Source organism: Patella vulgata, chromosome 1 (genome assembly GCF_932274485.2).
Source record: "Patella vulgata chromosome 1, xgPatVulg1.2, whole genome shotgun sequence".
NCBI lineage: Eukaryota > Metazoa > Mollusca > Gastropoda > Patellidae > Patella > Patella vulgata.
In genome coordinates this window covers 52,017,314-52,037,966 of record NC_065879.2, presented here as the reverse complement: position 1 = coordinate 52,037,966, position 20,653 = coordinate 52,017,314, and the positions used below count along the sequence as shown (strand labels likewise).

General features: G+C 36.0%; 1 protein-coding gene and 1 long non-coding RNA gene across 2 annotated transcripts in view; one reads left to right on the top strand and one right to left on the bottom strand.

The window, feature by feature from the left end:
* The window catches only part of LOC126830155 (uncharacterized), a 513,485-nt gene that overhangs the window by 444,089 nt on the left and 48,743 nt on the right, over window positions 1-20,653 (top strand). Inside the window, exon 16 of the mRNA XM_050560467.2 lies at window positions 19,349-19,439. The gene's annotated coding sequence lies outside the window, so the exon portion shown is untranslated. The remainder of the gene's footprint in view (window positions 1-19,348; window positions 19,440-20,653) is intronic.
* LOC126830565 (uncharacterized) lies at window positions 4,064-7,112 on the bottom strand. The gene is made up of 3 exons (XR_008787525.1): window positions 6,840-7,112; window positions 6,018-6,091; window positions 4,064-5,782 (listed from the first exon to the last, which is right to left on the bottom strand). It is a non-coding gene; the product is annotated as an uncharacterized LOC126830565 (long non-coding RNA).

Genomic DNA, 20,653 nt, shown 5'->3' with positions numbered 1-20,653 from the left:
TTTCTGCCCATTGCCCAACCCTTATATTTTTGGGAAAGAATAAATCGATAGTTCTGAAAGTCCTGGAACATAAAGCTATATAGTCAGACCGCTGGATAAAGCAATTTCAACAACAATCCGAAAACCGGAAGTAGTCGAAATAATGATAGATATTTCGAAAAAAAGGCAAAAAATGGGTGTTTTTTGGGAAAAACTCGATTTCTCCGTCCATTATCAATGGATTAAACGAATTAAGCTTTCGTTGAGTGGCCCGAGGAATGGACTGTCGAATGATGCCCAATTTATACGGATACTATGACCAAGCAGCAAAATATGACAAGCTGAAAATCAAGTATTTTCTGATTTTGAGCGTTTTTGGACGCCTTTATCTCAAAAACTTAACCTACAATTTTTTTTTAACTTTCTCTATCGAGAGTCCTTTAGTTAGTCTTGTGCATGAAAACATCCAAGAAGTCTTTGAAATGTCTGGAATAGGATAAAAAAAAGGGACTGAAAATCGAAAAAAGTCGAAAAATCGTGAAATTTTGGAAAATGCTATATTATTTTATTATTTAATCAGATATTTACGAAAAGGTTACACATTCAGATAGCTGACCTAATTATGATTCTAACGATGTATAATATGTATTGAGTTATTGAAATTTAATTTTCGCGATTTTGACATTTTTGAATTTTTGGCACTTTTGAACATAGGATTTCTCAGGGCCATTTTATCTGATAAGATAATGTAATATATCATTACAGAGCCCTGTGGCTATCTAATTGCCAACATTGGTTATTAAAACTACCCCGACAATAATCTCCATACCGGACGTATTCAAAAAATGAAGAAAAAGGTTAAAAAAAATTAGCGCTCGTGCGAAAAACTTGATTTCTCCATCAGATCTTAGCGGACCAAAAGAACTAAAATGTCGCTGGATAGCCCCATTAATGGACTATCATATGACATCTGAATGATACGATTTAGATGGCTAGAAAAAAAATTATGGTACGCCAAAAATCTAGTATTTTCCATTTTGGAGCATTTTGAGAGGCCTTTTTCTCAAACACAACAACTACGTTTTTTCTTAAACTTTTTTTACTCAGAGTCCTATGGATGGACTATGGCGTGAGTCCAAAAATAAAAGCATTGAAATAACATAAGTTGTCCAAAAAGAGCCTCAATCTTGGAAAAAAGTTGAAAAATCCTCAAATTACTGAAAATGCTCTTCTATTATTCTTTGTTTTGAAAACAGCTCAATGGGTGTTTCTAAAACTTCTGGTACAGAAAGTTAACTATCCAAACAACATGTTAAAACTATCCCGACAATGATCCAAAAACGGGAAGTAGTCGAAAAAATATCTGATATTTTGAAAAAAACAACTTAAAAAGTAAAAAATGGTGATCTTGCGAAAAAAGTGATTACAACGCCATATTTCAACGAATCAAAACAACTAAAGTGTCATTGGATAGCCCGAACAATGGGCGATCTTATGACATCTCAATGGTAAAAAATCGCTGGTTACGTAATATATTATGAGATGCTGAAAATCTAGTATTTTCCTTTTTGGAGCCTATTCAGACGCTTTTATCTCGAAAATTACTCTTATTTCCTTTCTTTAACTTCTGTTACTTAGAGTCCTAACGCTGGTCTGGGGTGTGAATCCAAATTTAAAAGCCTCAATATAGTATAAATGGTCCAAAAGGGCCACAATATTTTAAAAAATATCTGTAAATCTGCTTCTAGTGGTATAAGGGAGGTAAAACTGTCCAATGGATCTTCCTGAAACTTCTGGTACAGGAAGTTAAGTTCCCATACCACTTGTTAAATCTATCCCGATAATGATCCGTAAACAGGAAGTAGTCAAAAAAATATTCGATATTTTAAAAAAAAAGACAGTAAAAAAATCGGTGCTCTTGGAACAATCAGGATTTCACCGTCGGGTGTGACCGGATCAAAACATCTAAAGTATCGTTTGGTAGCTCGATAAATAGGCTATTGTATGACACACTTCCTGTCTGATTCCTGAAAGCCGGTTCAGTGCTGCTTGCAGGTCTAGTTATTATTTTTTTTTTTTTTTGGTAGAGCCTATTTCTCAGTGCCTGTAACAGATACCGATATGGGACCTAATTTTCTATTGGGAAACCATGTGGTGGCTACTTGATAAACTATTTTTGTAACTTCTGCGCAGACCGGAAGTGGATGAATTTCGTGCGGTGCATAAAAATTAAAAATCGGCCGTAGTTTCGTCAATTCTGTACCTATTTTCATACAAATGACATTTTCAGAAACCCTGAGTCTTTTCTCGGACGATAGCATTTGAAAAGTTTGAAACTTCGTCGCTGACTTCTAGCCTTCGAAAAATGAAAAATTTTGTTTAAAAGACAATTTTTGTTATTTTTCAAAATTTTCAAATTTGACCTTCATTTTTGGATACCTGAAGACCATCCGATTCCAGAAATATAATTTTCATTCTGAGTCATCGCCCTTTATTTTTCGATTTTCTAATTTTCTGCCCATTGCCCAACCCTTATATTTTTGGGAAAGAATAAATCGATAGTTCTGAAAGTCCTGGAACATAAAGCTATATAGTCAGACCGCTGGATAAAGCAATTTCAACAACAATCCGAAAACCGGAAGTAGTCGAAATAATGATAGATATTTCGAAAAAAAGGCAAAAAATGGGTGTTTTTTGGGAAAAACTCGATTTCTCCGTCCATTATCAATGGATTAAACGAATTAAGCTTTCGTTGAGTGGCCCGAGGAATGGACTGTCGAATGATGCCCAATTTATACGGATACTATGACCAAGCAGCAAAATATGACAAGCTGAAAATCAAGTATTTTCTGATTTTGAGCGTTTTTGGACGCCTTTATCTCAAAAACTTAACCTACAATTTTTTTTTAACTTTCTCTATCGAGAGTCCTTTAGTTAGTCTTGTGCATGAAAACATCCAAGAAGTCTTTGAAATGTCTGGAATAGGATAAAAAAAAGGGACTGAAAATCGAAAAAAGTCGAAAAATCGTGAAATTTTGGAAAATGCTATATTATTTTATTATTTAATCAGATATTTACGAAAAGGTTACACATTCAGATAGCTGACCTAATTATGATTCTAACGATGTATAATATGTATTGAGTTATTGAAATTTAATTTTCGCGATTTTGACATTTTTGAATTTTTGGCACTTTTGAACATAGGATTTCTCAGGGCCATTTTATCTGATAAGATAATGTAATATATCATTACAGAGCCCTGTGGCTATCTAATTGCCAACATTGGTTATTAAAACTACCCCAACAATAATCTCCATACCGGACGTATTCAAAAAATGAAGAAAAAGGTTAAAAAAAATTAGCGCTCGTGCGAAAAACTTGATTTCTCCATCAGATCTTAGCGGACCAAAAGAACTAAAATGTCGCTGGATAGCCCCATTAATGGACTATCATATGACATCTGAATGATACGATTTAGATGGCTAGAAAAAAAATTATGGTACGCCAAAAATCTAGTATTTTCCATTTTGGAGCATTTTGAGAGGCCTTTTTCTCAAACACAACAACTACGTTTTTTCTTAAACTTTTTTTACTCAGAGTCCTATGGATGGACTATGGCGTGAGTCCAAAAATAAAAGCATTGAAATAACATAAGTTGTCCAAAAAGAGCCTCAATCTTGGAAAAAAGTTGAAAAATCCTCAAATTACTGAAAATGCTCTTCTATTATTCTTTGTTTTGAAAACAGCTCAATGGGTGTTTCTAAAACTTCTGGTACAGAAAGTTAACTATCCAAACAACATGTCAAAACTATCCCGACAATGATCCAAAAACCGGAAGTAGTCGAAAAAATATCCGATATTTTGAAAAAACAACTTAAAAAGTAAAAAATGGTGATCTTGCGAAAAAAGTGATTGTGTGAGAGTTATAGACAAAATAGGGACTATATGTATAATTGTAAACTGCCTAAATTTTCATTTTTAAATTGTATTACATTCTGTTTTAATTCGTATAGTTTAACCAGTGGTCTGAAGCAAGATTTATATCATTAGTGGTTAAGGGGAGATAACAACCATTATTATCAGGACTCAGACTAGCAATTATTTGCCCATTGACTTCAATGTTAAATGACTGTAACATCACAGGCTGTAGCTTTTTGCTCAACATTCCGTTGGTTCCAATCTTTATAGGCACAATGGGGACAACATTTGGCAATCTCCTCATCATAATTTTGTAGGGGGTTGACCGTTTAGATTTTTTGCTACACGGATTTGAAGTTGAGAGGGGTGAAAATCTCACTTCCGACACAATGATTGCTCTGCAGAAAGACACTTTACACCCCCTACCCCGCCGCTGTAATATCATCAGTATTACCCAAAACTGCTATGAAATTGCAAATTTGATCCCTTTTCTCCAATTCTAGACCAAAAAGTCAACCCAAAAATGCAGGAAGAGGGGAGAAAAAAATTAAGGGAAAAATTCTCTATTTATAACTCGCACTACATTCGTCCATCATGAAATAAGGGGAAATAATTACTAGTCTTAGTCCTATATACCTCACATGTTTCTGCAGTTTAAACAAATCTGTTGTTATCTAATAAACAAACATATATGCAATTCCCTGGCCAAAGAATATGAAAATCTATGCATTTTCAGATGAGCTGTGCGGCATTCTGCAAACACTATAATACATCAGAAAACTGCGGAATTTCAGACAGAAATTTAAAAGCACATGAATTTTGAATTAAACAGAACATTTTTATTTTTGAACATAAATGCATTCTGTAAAAAGATGAGATAAATTCAATATAAATCAAACACGAAAATACTTTAAAACAGTAATCATGATGCAATATTAGACTTTTTAACACTTTCATCGAAAACCACACAGTTTTCTCTGTTAACGTAGTTTCAAGTGCCAAATTGTGGTGAAATCTAAAATGTTGAAACATGCAGTGCCTATCAATTTTAAAATATCTCCTATATAGCTGTATTTCCATAGGATAAGTAAGTTGAAATAATCTGATTATGTAACACTACAACAGCTTTTTCATCCCCACCCCCTAGTTTGGAATCTGATAATTTAAAAACACATGAATTTTGAATTCCACAGAACATTTTTATTTTTGAACATAAATGCATTCTTCAAAAAGATGAGATGAATTCAATATAAATCAAACACGAAAATACTTTAAAACAGTAATCATGATGCAATATTAGACTTTTAACACTTTCATCGAAAACCACACAGTTTTTCTCTGTTAACATAGTTTCAAGTGCCAAATTGTGGTCAAATCTAAAATGTTGAAACATGCAGTGCCTATGAATTTCAAAATATCTCCTATATAGCTGTATTTCCACAGGATAAGTAAGTTGAAATAATCTGATTATGTAACACTACAACAGTTTTTTCATCCCCACCCCCCGGTATGGAATCTGATACATTGCTGACCAATCATAGGTCGCCCCGTTCACTCGGGTCTGTCAAATGATTTACAATGGCGATGGTGCCTACAACTTTCCTGACCAAGAGATATGCACAACCGTCGATCAACACACAAGCCATTAATGTTATCTTCCAATATGAGAGGCCATGATAAACACACAAGCGTCCTTTTCAAGCTCGGAAATTAAGTCATCACCAAAAAGCAAAGTTTACAGAGGTCCTCGGGGCTGGAACCCAAACTGATTACAGTTTGCCCTCCACTTCCACCACAGGTGTCATAGAGATCAGGGATGAAATTGATATGCATCATCGTTCTCCTAAAGCCAGTCCAGGAAGAGATCAGGTTTTGAGATGTAGACCTGAAATGTTAAATTTGGATGAGAATGAGAATTCTGGGGCGAATACTATCCAGGGAAATGGTCATTGACATCCAGAAAATGGTCAAAATGTGGAATTCTGTCATTCAGTTAAATGTCAAGGGGAGAAGACAGGCCTGTGCAGTACCAAATTTCCAGCCCATTACTATTAGTGAGCAGAAGTGGGGATGAGGTTGGATGTACTTCTTAAAGTGTATGAAATGCACATTTATCTCACCTGTTTTGCTTCTTTTTTTTTTAATACTTGTGTTGAGGTCAATCATTCCACTCTATGAAACATTGCCCTGGCACCTGAAATGATAGGAGGCTGGGGATAAATATGCAATAAAAAACAGTGAGAAAATAAGAAAAAAATATGGTTTCAACTGGAAATAGAAATAAACCTCTTTATTTCTCGCGAACAGCCCGTCACTGGCCCTCCAAAAAGAAACCAGTTAACAATCAGTAAAAAAGTAAACCTTGAGTGTCACATAAGTCTAAGCCAATCTCAAAGGTAGATGCCATGTTTTGAGGTTCGGTCTAAATATTAAGGCCAACTGCATGTTTGGTCAAAAGTCACACAGGTGTGAATTTTGGAGTGTACATGTTAACATTTCATTGTATGATGTCAAAAACATGTTAGGTCTAAATGTTAACGCCAACTGCAGACTTGGTTCAAGGTCACAACATGTAAATAGGGTTAGGGCACATGATTTCTTGACACAATTGTGGGTTTGGGCTAGGGTCAGAACTAGGTCTTGGCTTAGGCCTAGGCTACATGCTTTTTGACAAGATTGTGGGTTAGGGTTAGGGTAAGGACTGGGTCTTGGGTTAGGGTTAGGGTCAGTCTTGTTTACATCTCGTGACTTTAGACCAAATCTGGAGTTGAGTTGGCCTTAATATTTAGACCTAACCATGTTTTGATATCATTGTGAACAAAATGTTACACATTTACAACCCAAAATTCACACTCAACCAACAGATACCCCCAATCATGGCTATTTTGATACCAAATAGTCAAAAAACTTACTGCTGGGCAATAAAAAAGCAGTATTCTTACCATTTCTGACACTTTCCATTCAAAACTTCAGGAAATAAGCCGTTGAAAAAATATCAACATCCCGAGTCGGCCATGCTTCTTTATATCATCAGGACTCAGACTAGCAATTATTTGCCCATTGACTTCAATGTTAAATGACTGTAACATCACAGGCTGTAGCTTTTTGCTCAACATTCCGTTGGTTCCAATCTTTATAGGCACAATGGGGACAACATTTGGCAATCTCCTCATCATAATTTTGTAGGGGGTTGACCGTTTAGATTTTTTGCTACACGGATTGACAGGGGTGAAAATCTCACTTCCGACACAATGATTGCTCTGCAGAAAGACACTTTACACCCCCTATCCCTCCGCTGTAATATCATCAGTATTACCCAAAACTGCTATGAAATTGCAAATTTGATCCCTTTTCTCCAATTTTAGACCAAAAAGTCAACCCAAAAATGCAGGAAGAGGGGAGAAAAAAATTAAGGGAAAAATTGTCTATTTATAACTCGCACTACATTCGTCCATCATGAAATAAGGGGAAATAATTACTAGTCTTAGTCCATCAGCTGGCTTTTGTAAGCTTATTTTTCATTGGTTAAAAATACCATTTTTCGATGATAATCATTGGCTGAAAGATTGTTGTTTTCCCGCCGCCATTAATAAAATAAACTTGTAGATTAACTCAACATTTTCTCCTTCTTTCTGCAGGTAAATATTAATAATCATAATGTCAAAGTTATGTTAGTTTGTGCATAAGATATCCAAGAATAAGTTGACAATTGTCCGTATTCAGGCATTGTCCCGTTTTTGTGCATTTTTCATTTCAAGTGACAATTGTGTTCCGAGTGATTGAAAACGCATGGTCGGTAGGAATATGTGACGTCAGTGCGTGGTTCTTGGGAATGGAATTGCACATGTTTGTTAAAGTATCATTATTGTCAGTTATTTCCTATTCCATTTTAGTCCTAAAAGAAACAATACCCAATTATGTTATATTGAGTACCCATGTCAATAATTCATTGTTGAGCTCGATTTTTCAATATTATATATTCATTCCATTATTTGCTCATTGGAAATGGAATCAATCAAATCATATTTGTTCATCCATTGCCTCAATTGTGTTTAGACTTTAGAATTAGACCTTGAACAGAACGTTAAGGAGTAAGATCTTCAGTGCGTATGTCATAGTTAGATTGTGTCAATCATTGGTCTCATTTTATATCCATTGCGCATAACACCCATGAGTGATATTCATTTTATTGTTCTTTATAAATTACAATTGTTCAAATTGCTGTATTGTTGTTTTCCCGCCGCCATTAATAAAATAAACTTGTAGAATAACTCAATATTTTCTCCTTCTTTCTGCAGAAATCTGTCGCCTAAAGACCACGGCAAGGCTTACAATTACAACGCCATATTTCAACGAATCAAAACAACTAAAGTGTCATTGGATAGCCCGAACAATGGGCGATCTTATGACATCTCAATGGTAAAAAATCGCTAGTTACGTAATATATTATGAGATGCTGAAAATCTAGTATTTTCCTTTTTGGAGCCTATTCAGACGCTTTTATCTCGAAAATTACTCTTATTTCCTTTCTTAAACTTCTGTTACTTAGAGTCCTAACGCTGGTCTGGGGTGTGAATCCAAATTTAAAAGCCTCAATATAGTATAAATGGTCCAAAGGGGCCACAATATTTTAAAAAAGTCGAAAAATCGTTATATCTGTAAATCTGCTTCTAGTGGTATAAGGGAGGTAAAACTGTCCAGTGGATCTTCCTGAAACTTCTGGTACAGGAAGTTAAGTTCCCATACCACTTGTTAAATCTATCCCGATAATGATCCGTAAACAGGAAGTAGTCAAAAAAATATTCGATATTTTAAAAGACAGTAAAAAAATCGGTGCTCTTGGAACAATCAGGATTTCACCGTCGGGTGTGACCGGATCAAAACATCTAAAGTATCGTTTGGTAGCTCGATAAATGGGCTATTGTATGACACACTTCCTGTCTGATTCCTGAAAGCCGGTTCAGTGCTGCTTGCAGGTCTAGTTTTAATTATTTCTGGTCATTTATTATTCTATAATGAGTCCCACGTCATGAATTTTTTAAAAAAATAAACTATTTCAGAACAGTAATTATTGATACACCTTTGATGTAATTAAAATAAAGCTAATGTACATAATCCATGTACATTAGCTATATTTTAATTACATCAAAGGTGTATTACATGTACATTAGCTATATTTTAATTACATTTTAATTCACGTGTTAAATGAACATGCGTACAGCTGTGATGGTTTCTGATTGTGATGATTATCCAATCAACAATCTTAATCTCCTGACCACTAGCTGGTGCTAATTAATTGATGAGTTAATCTCGCCGAAGTTATAATATACACATGTGAATATTATGCCGTATGTGTTGTGGATGTTTTGTTACGAAAGGAGTGCATATTAACGACAAAATAGCAAATAAATTGCGGAAATAGTCGGATCAAATTTTTACTACGATTTTCGTCTTCAGCACCCCTGAAAACCCATGGAAAGATATATTCATTGACAAAACGCTAAAAGTAAAGTTATGAAAATTATATTTGTTATTTGGTGTTATATGGTTGCAACATTTACATCAAAGATCCAAATATTTAGGTACATTAAAACCGGTCCTTGTGATATACTATTCAAAAAAAGTAGGGGATATTTGATTTTTAAGTGTTATTAAAGTCACCTAATGAAACTGACGAAGAAACAAATGACAAAATGAAATGAAGTCACATTCATCGATTTATTCCAAATGATCGTTAGACTAAGTAAGGCACAGACTGACCATTATAAGGGTAAAATGATACCCGGGGTCAAACAGCAAAGTTACCACAGCATCACAACCAAGTCAGTAACGGGTAAATCCTCCTCTGTTTGCCAAACAAGCATTGATCCGACGTGGCATACTCCTAATGAGACGTCTAAGGTCATTTTGGTCCAGATTGTCCCATTCCTGTTGCAACGCAGCAGCAAGTTCTTGGACATTGGCAGGACGTTGTTGACGTTGACGTAACCTCTGTCCAAGCATGTCCCAGACATGCTCGATGGGGGAGAGGTCGGGACTCAGTGCTGGCCAAGGTAATGTGGTGATGTTCTGTTGTTGGAGGTAACCTGTAACGATCCTGGCCCTGTGACATCTTGCGTTGTCATCCTGGAAGATGAAACGGCGGCCATGACGTCGTGCGAACGGCACAACATGGACTGCCAAGATGTTGTCCCGGTAGTACTGGCCTGTAACACGCCCTGCAACAACATGTAAAGCCGTTCTTCCAGCAACAGTGATGCCTCCCCACACCATAACAGAACCACCCCCAAATCGATCATGTCTGATGACGTTAACGTCTTGGAAGCGCTCGTTTCGACGACGCCACACCCTCCTACGTCTGTCCAAAAAATCAACAGTGAACCTTGACTCATCTGAAAACATCACATTGCTCCAGCGTCGATTATCCCAGTGTTGACGATCCCTACACCAACGAAGTCTTGCCTGAATGTGATGATCTCTCAAACAAGGGATCACGCGAGGACGTCGGGCGTGAAGGTGACCCCTATGCAGTCGATTCCGAATCGTCTGGCCACTCACTCTCACACCAGTGTCTGTTTGAAGACGAGCGCTGATCTGATTTGCTGTGATGACACGATTTCTCAAGGCCAAGGTACGGATAAATCGATCCTGGGCTTGAGTTGTCGCCCTTGGTCGACCTGAGCGTGGTCTGTCCTGTACAGATTGTGTATCACGGTATCTGGACCATAGCCTGCTTATGACAGACTGAGAAACATTCATCGTCCGCGCCACAACCGCCTGTGTTGTGCCGATCTGTAGCATGCCAAGGGCACGTAACCTTTCATTTTGGGTAAGCCGACGCATATCAAAATTTGTTTTCTGGTCACCAAAACAATTAAACTGATGTTTCCACCCTGGAATTCAATGCCACAATGACTGTAACATTCAAAGTCAGAGTCGTGCAAATCTTGGGTTGGACCCCCATGATGATCCCAAGCATCACCTGCATTCCATGCGGTAGCTATTGGTGCGTTTGGGCGTCACATGTAACTGGAAATGTTTCTTCTGTTAGGTTCTATAGTGACTTTTTTCGTAGTCATTTGCATATTTTAGTATTATGCCCCCAAAATCAAATATCCCCTACTTTTTTTGAATAGTATAGATGAATTTTGATTTGGTTAAGAAAGAGACGTTTCAGATGTTGCGACCATATAACACCAAATAACAAATATAATTTTCATAACTTTACTTTTAGCGTCAACGACAATATGAATTGTGACACAAAAAATCTCTTATATGTCTTGACACTACAAATATGGTATCGTTTAATATGGGGTTTTTAGCGTTGGTTACTATTCATACCGTTTAATTTCAAAACCCCATTCGATAATTGATAAAAATGGTTAAAGAATAACAAAAATGGTTTAATTAGTACTATGGTTTAGATTAATGTCAACGGCTTTAGTTTCTCCGAGATGCGTTTAAAAATGGACTACCCGTGCACTTATCTATGGCGTTCATTTATTGAACGAGCCGTTGAATTTCCCGAGATGCGTTTAAAAATGGACTTCCCGTTCAGTTATCTAGGGCGTTCATTTATTAGACGAGTCGTTGAATTTCCCGAGATACGTTACATCGTGTTTTGCCATGCTTCCTGCAAGGAATTTGCGAGAAGCTAGGCTCGAAATAATATTGTCTATAATTAATTGAAGGAGTTGTAATACAGTAATGCTGCCGCGAAAACGTGTACATGTATAATGTACAGGCCGGTTTGAATAACAACAAAATGAGTTAGGTAATTTCGGGAAAACATTTACCGGCATTCTGTATCGGTTAGGATTTTTTTCTAACACACTGTACATTCATATAACGTCGGCCAAAATGTATGCAACAATGAACAACTTACAATTTTTTTAAACGTATCATTACATCTTCGTAATGTAATCCATCAATTATTGGCTGCTATAAAATCCTAACTTTAAATTATATACGATGAGCTTTTACACATTACTTGCAGCTTCAGTTAATCTAAATCAATCATTCATAGAGCACAGTGCCGTAAATCACTCCACGGGGCACTTAACGGTAAGTCACGTGGTCAGAAACGCGCCAAAAGATTGGAACTATATTCTTACTCTGTGTTACTCGGCGACAAATCTCTGCTGTGACAATATACATCTGCTTTAAATGTCGCGAGAAGCTAGGGTCGAAATATTATTGTCTATATTTAATTGAAGGGGTTTTGAAATTAAACGGTATGAATAGTAACCAACGCTAAAAAAAACCATATTAAACGATACCATATTTGTAGTGTCAAGACATATATGAGATTTTTTGTGTCACAATTCATATTGTCGTTGACGCTAAAAGTAAAGTTATGAAAATTTTATTTGTTATTTGGTGTTATATGGTCGCAACATTTACATCAAAGATCCAAATATTTAGATACATAAAAACCGGTCCTTGTGATAAATTAATTGAATTTTGCTTTGATTAAGAAAGAGACGTTTCAGATTCGGTGGCTGTCTTTGTGATTTAATGAATTGTACATTGTCAAATTTCATTCTGAGGTTATCGTTTGATGCCAGGCTTGCCCTGCTGTCGAGCATTGTTTTAAAGAAGTTGGGATGTTGGGGGTTATGGATAGAGACAAAGGTAATAATATTATCCAAACTGTCTTTTACTTTAGTAGTTCTCAATATTTGGATATCAATTGCCAAAGCCTTATTTATCCCAACTTCTATTACCTCGAGGGGGTAATGCTGCTTCAATAAATTTATTTTTAGCTCACCTAATTTGACAATCCGCAGGTCTTCATCTATCACAATTGTGCATATTTTTCTAGCTAAGGAAAAGGGTATATTATTTTTTGTTTGCCGTAGAACGTCCAAGAATGCGATTTGCAGATCATTTGTTTCAATTTGTGAATTTGATATTTAGGTCTTAATCATTCATTATGTGTTGCAAATCTGCAATGTTGCCAATTCGTTCATTCCAAATACAGAATACATTGTCTAAGAATTGTTTCAACTGATTTTCTAAATATAATCGATAATCCACGCCATGTTCAATTTCTACAATTGAGTATAATTTTTCCTCAAGAAATCCCATTGTTAAATTACTTAATTGTGGTGCCGCCTTGGTACCCATCGCCATACCAAGAATTTATTTGTAATTTGTTTCACCAAATGTAAAAGTGTTGTTAGTCATGATGATACGTAATGGCTTTGAGGATAAAGTTTTTTGAAATTCTCTCATGACTGCATTCAGGATGTTTATCCAGCCAATATTCTACGGCCTGAACGCATAGGTCATGGGAAATATTGCCATACTTGTTACAAACATCCATGGTTATGAAAAAGTCGCCATCATTTAGATTTTGGGGTAATGTATTAACAAAATCTATGTCATCCCGAATAACAGATTTCACATTTGGCATGTACGGCTTAAGTAAGATATTAATGGGATTTGATAGCCTGTTAGTAGGACAGCATGGACCGGCAATTATTGGTCTGAAAGGGAGATCGTCTGGCTGAAAAATACTGATGATTTTGGTGTTTAATAGATTCCTTGATCATCTTATTGATTTTGGGAAGAACATAAAACTGACTTGTTTTATATTCGAATTTCCAGAGATAATCCTGTTCATTGTCCGTCAATTTGTTTTTGTGATCCTGGATTAAGCCGTTTATTAATCGCATTGTTCTTTTATCATGGTTGAAATCTATGGTTGTATAGACCTGTTTGTTGTCAAGTATTTTAAGGATGTTTCTCTCATAATATTCCGCATCCATGATAACGATGGCACCCCCTTTATCGCTTTCCATAATAACGATTGTGTCGTTATATTTCAAAGAATTTATAGCACACTTTTCCTCCGACACATGTGTGACCGCGTATATCAAAGTGGGTTGGAATAAGCAAAATCTAATTTTGGACTAGAGACAAAATAAGTGAAAATATTGATTTTGATCGAAATTGAGATTTTCACAAAAATGAGTCTATAAATATACTATCTATCGACACAAAAGATCAAAATAGCAATAAAAGATTTTAGAACACCTTTATTTGAATGTTTTGTAAGAGTACCGTATTCTTAAATCTGTCCTATTTGTTAAAATTCTCGGCGAAATTAGTCATTTTTCTCAAAAATGAGTCTATAAATATACTATCTATCGACACAAAAGATCAAAATAGCAATAAAAGATTTTAGAACACCTTTATTTGAACGTTTTGTAAGAGTACCGTATTCTTAAATCTGTCCTATTTGTTAAAATTCTTGGCGAAATTAGTCATTTTTCTTCGCTCGCTGCGGGACGACCGGTCATTCCTCTTGCATAATAATTGGCATCGTTGTAAAGCGGGGATCTCTAGTTTACAAATATGATCAAATAAATGTCGATGAATGATTTTGAATGGATACAATCAAGTTTTAAAACTCCTAAAAAATATAAACCACCTCCGCTTGTTGCTGTGCTGTCTACACAACTCGTTTGCTGATTGGCCCAGACACCGAGTGAAAAGCATTATGGTTACGTGGCTGACTCGAGCTGGCGATAAATATTTGGTTTTGGCAATAATGTTTTCGGGTACCTACATGCAATTCACTCTCATAAGTGGCAGAAAAAAATTAATTCTGATCGTATATAGATTGCCTTTGAGTGTTAATCCAAACCACGTGGCTGATTATGTAAATTAATCGACATGCGGTTGGGTATCATTGAGTAATACTAATCAACTGTCACGGGTCAATGATAAAGCCGTCCACAAATTCTTATTTACTCCGAATAATTAATCGAAGCAGTGATTATCTGATACCTCATATCATCTTTAAAAAAATAATTTATAGGCCTTAAATGGAAATAAAAAAAATGGCCAATAATTTTCTTTTCGAAGAGAATTTTATTGACAGATGAATTCACTTTACTGTCGCTTCTTCATACGGCATGCAAAGTAAGGAATGCATCTTGGATATTATTGTTTAAAATTCTCTTATCACCATGGGTCGAAAAAATGAGAAGACCAACGAGTCGAATTGCGACGATTCTCGAGTCTGCCATTGTTTAATTACATCAAAGCCAAAATGCACGAAAGTGAACGTAAGTATTTCTTAACTATGAAATTGACATTTCTATAGGGACTCATATTTTGATACGGTTACGGTACCTGAAAATAATAATAGACCTATCATACACGCAAAATCTTATTTAAATGAACACGTGTACAGCTGTGTCGGCTTCTTTGAAGATTATCCAATCAACAATCTTAATCTCCTGACCACTAGCTGGAACTAGGGTGCTAATTAATTGATGAGATTAACTGTTAATCTCACCAACGTTATAATATACAAAACAGACTACTAATATATAGATTATTCTTCAGTATTATTAACACTATCACTAACATGTGAATATGCCGCATGTGTTATGGATGTTTCATCACGAAAGGAGTGCATTTACTACGATTTTCGTCGTCAGCACCCTTGAAATCCTAAATAAAAAAAAATATTAAACGATAAAATAGCAAATAAATGGCGGAAATCGTCGGATCAAATTTTTACTACGATTTTCATCTTCAGCACCCCTGAAAACCCATGGAAAGATATATTCAAGGACAAAACAGCAAATGAATGGCCTGGTTTCTAATGGGATTTTGTTTTGGAACATACCAAATCTTTGACATGCTTTTTCTCAAAACTTACTTTGTGAGTTGGGTAGCTTCGAATGGACTGAGCTCAGTCAATTTTTGCCCGTTTCAAACAAAGTGAACGTAAGTATTTCTTAACTATGAAATTGACATTTCTATAGGGACTCATATTTTGATACGGTTACGGTACCTGAAAATAATAATAGACCTATCATACACGCAAAATCTTATTTAAATGAACACGTGTACAGCTGTGTCGGCTTCTTTGAAGATTATCCAATCAACAATCTTAATCTCCTGACCACTAGCTGGAACTAGGGTGCTAATTAATTGATGAGATTAACTGTTAATCTCACCAACGTTATAATATACAAAACAGACTACTAATATATAGATTATTCTTCAGTATTATTAACACTATCACTAACATGTGAATATGCCGCATGTGTTATGGATGTTTCATCACGAAAGGAGTGCATTTACTACGATTTTCGTCGTCAGCACCCTTGAAATCCTAAATAAAAAAAAATATTAAACGATAAAATAGCAAATAAATGGCGGAAATCGTCGGATCAAATTTTTACTACGATTTTCATCTTCAGCACCCCTGAAAACCCATGGAAAGATATATTCAAGGACAAAACAGCAAATGAATGGCCTGGTTTCTAATGGGATTTTGTTTTGGAACATACCAAATCTTTGACATGCTTTTTCTCAAAACTTACTTTGTGAGTTGGGTAGCTTCGAATGGACTGAGCTCAGTCAATTTTTGCCCGTTTCAAACAAACTATACATCAAATTGAAGGTAATGACTTGGAGAATGTGAAAATAACAATAACTCAATTTTTAAAATTTCCTCACTATGACTCAGTATGCCATGGGGGATCACATTTGATTTTGCGTTGCGGTTTATAGGAAGTGGCAACTTTGTTAAATAGTCAATGAAATTGTCCAGCGTCACGTCCTTGCCCCAGCTTGGATTGAAGTGACTTTTGTTCCTCACAATATCCTCTGGCGTAGTTTCATCTGTTTCACCGAAAAATTCCTTCAGTCGTAGTTTCCTACAGAAAGCGTTTATATCACACTCTAATTCCTGTATATTGGGTCTAGGCGTCGTTGTGAATTTCAGGCCTTTCTATAGGAGGTTTATCTCTTGATCATTTATGACTGTGGATGATATATTAATTATTTTCGGGTGTACCGATTCTCGTGATTTAGTATTGTGGTCATGTTGTTGGAGCGATGCTGAGTTTTCTTGTTGTAGTGTTGTGGAGGTCTGTGCGATTGGTTTTGTGAGGGTGGTCGGTGCGGTTGGGATTGGCCTTTCTGAAAAAAACGACCCTGCGTTGGATTAGAGTGCCCAGAGCGCCGTTGTTTGGTATTCCCTTGGTTGGTGCTAGACACATTGGTCACGTTTCTCCCAACTTTGTTCCGCACATTCGGTCTTTTATATCCATTATTCTGTGCCCTTGGTTGTTCTTTGGGTTTAGTCCCTAGTTTTCGCTTTCTATTCTTGACCGTTTGCCAGGTGTCTCTGGGTGGAGCTGCAGTGGATGAATTAGGTGTCTCTGTGTTGTGACAAACATTCGCCTCGGCATGGGTGTCCTCCATTTCTTCAGCACGCGTAGGTAAGTTTATCAAGAATTCCTTATTCTTTTTCCATATTGCGTGTGATTTATTTTCCTTTGTAGACATTTCTTTGTTCCACATATTTTTCAGAAGTTCCACTAGTTCTTGGTCTTGGTGTCCTTCAATATGTGCCAATAGTTCCGTCTCTGCTTTATTGATGACTTCTGTTTGTTTAGCAGAAAATTCAAACATGCAGTCGATTCCATTTTGCATCTTTATTATGTCAACTTCGTTTCTGCATTTCGTTTGGTTCTCCGATTCGTTCAATCTTGGTTTTTCCTTGATTTTACGAGGGATAAAAAGAGTCTCCAATTCCAGAAACTGTTGGTTTACCTCAGCCTTTTCCTTATTTTGAATCATTTTGTAAAATTCTGTTTTTCGAACATTTTTGACTCAGTGTGCATTGAATATCGAGACTGAATATTTGGAAAAGTATATATCCCATCGACTCAGAATCTTTTGTAAAATGATAAAAGACAAACTGAGGTTGTGTATACAATAGTGACTTTGCCAGTGAAAATCCTGGAAAAAAAGTGAATAGTTTATTTGTTCCACATTTTGCCACCTGGGGGCACGAACTGTGTGAATCGCATATTGTGTGTGATGCTAAGTTGTCAGAGTTCTACTCCTATTAGAAATGTGAGTTTAAAGCGCCAGAAAAACTGAATAAAATTACTGAATTTATGATCCGTTTCAGTACCCTAATTTCAAATGGCCATATCTCATGTTTTCATGTGGACGTATATTGTCGTAGCCCCTGTGACGTCCGTCCATCCACAATTGTTTGTGAACACTCAACAGGTCACAATTTTTATCCGATTTCAATGAAACTTGAAATATATGTTTATCACCCTAAGATCTTGGTTCCTTTCAATATTGGCATGTATCGGACTGTAACTTCATGAATTATGGCCCCTGATTGTACGAAAAATCACGTTTTTAGCTCGTGAACACTGTAGTTGTCACAATTTTTATCCGATTTGGTTTAAACTTAAAATATATGTTTATAACCCACAGATCTCGGTTCCTTTCGATATTCGCACTATATCTTCCTGAATTATAGCCTCTGATTGTACGAAAAATCACATTTTTTAGCTTTTGGACCCCATAGAGGTCACAATTTTTATCCGATTTGAAAAACAGTGGGAATATATCACCGTTACACCCTAAGGATGGTTGAGTTCGAATTTTGTAAAAATCAGACCGAAATTGACGGAGGACAAAATGGCCGTCCCTCGTTCGCAAATAGTGTCAAAATATTGCGTATCAGGGTTGTGGACCCTCTGAAGGTCACAATTGTCATCTGATTTTGATAAAATTTAAAATGCATGTTTATAACCCAAATATCTTGGTTCCTTTCTATTTTCGTGCATATCGAATCATAACTTCCTGAATTATGGCCCCTGATTGTAAGAAAAATCACGTTTTTAGCTTGTGGTCCCTCTAGAGGTTACAATTATTATCCGATTTAAAAAAACATTCGAATATATCACCGTTACACCATAATTTTGTCTGAGGTTGAGTTTCATGAAAATCGGGCCAAAACTGCTGGATGCAAATAGTGTAAACATCTTGTAAATCAAGGTTGTAGACCCTCTAGAGGTCACAATTTTGATCCGATTCGATCCCCTAAATTCCCATTTATATAAAGCAGCCATTTGGGACTCCGGAAATACCCGAACCTCCCCAACCTGCCTACAATTAGCATCTGGTTTCAAGCATATTACTGGAATTAGACGTTTCCGGTGAAATTCAGTCAATCATAAGGACGATTTATGAAACGGAAGTAAAGGGAGTTACCTCTCTTTGTGAAAGTAAAAATAGCATTGGCATATTGCCATTTTCTGTGAGAAATTTCCTCCCGTGCGGGAGAAAGGTTGTGAATCTTGAGTCTCGCGGAAAAAACAGGTTAGTAAGTAAGTAAGAAGTAATTTGTTTATTATAGTGTTACACACTGCATACAAGAATGTATACATAAAATATACATAAAATAATAGCAGTGTCGACATAAAATCAAATCATTAAAAATACTAAATAATTAAATAAAATTAATAAAGTAATAAAATACGTTCAGATTAATCTTCTCCTTCGTTTTAACATGTTGATGTGTCTACAACTTAGCTTCTGTGGGCATATGTTTCATTACCTGGCAACCTATATTATAGAAATTATATGAATATATATTTTTTATCTTTAGTTACTAGAGAAATCGCCTAGATCAGGTAAAGATAAACCAGTCCCTGATTTACCTGTTGATTCTGAAATAGATACATTCAGAGATCTAGCAGGTAAATATTATTACTTACATCACATATATTACCTATCGTAACATTACGGCTAATATCCACCAAAAATTATAAGAATAATCACATCACACTAGGAATGGAAATGGTAGTTTTACCATTGAATTGAATGACATTTGCACTATCCCATCATGACCACTTGTCAGAATTCCAGGGTGGTGGTGGGGGTGGTCTGTTCAAGTGTTCAAGTGGTTGTGGTTTTGGACCATGGGTTCCACGTCGGCCGTATATGCCGGTCGAGACCTACGGCTATGGAAAATGACTGTTCCTAGATCTGACCTAACGGTCATTTTGTACGCTGGAAAGAGGGTCTTTTTAAAAAATAAAAAAAATTCAAACATGACTACGATCGACCTTCACTGTGTAACTATACAAGAATGCACGTCGTCTAGAAGCCAATCTCGTGATTGGTGTTATAGAGTTGTAAATATAGTCGTCAACAGATTATACTGAGTGTTGTGTTGATAATTAATGATGAGTGTCTGGTAGTAGAGCAATAAATGTTAATTGATAAGTGGGAATCTAATCAACGGTGTGAAGCGGCCCATTGTTAATCATTCACGTATTGTCCACGTGTCATAAGAATTTTCAACAACAAAGCCGTTTACCGCTATTACGGTCAGGCACAATGTAAACAAGGTTATTATGATCTTCGAAAAAGGGCAATTGATATGAAGTATTGCTCTTCGAATCCAACCAACTGTCATATCAAATAAAAACAGCATAGAAATTACGTAAATCCTCAACAACGTACGTGTTGGAAGAAAAATGCATTTAAAAATAAAATGTTTATAGCGGTATTACGGCCTTGTGGAAATTGTTGAAATAAAATCTAGAGATTAGTTAACTTGCTTACCGAACAATTAAGAAAAATACGTATTCCAGTTCTATTGTGCAACAATATTGATAATTCCACGTGTAGAAGAAATGTCGTGTATATATGGTTACTCTTATACACGACCATATTCTAGGGGGCGCTAGTGTCGCTAGCCGTGAAGTTAGTTATCCGTTAGTCATTTAGTTATACATTATTAGGATTTACGTCACAATTCTGCGGCCCGTAATTCCGTAAGAGATGGTCTAAAACCAAAAATATGTGAGATATATGCCATGGATAATTATATATTTATCTGCATTTCAAAGTTATTGTATTACAACTCAAAATTATCCAGGTCAGTGTGTTTTCTATAGAGCACGTG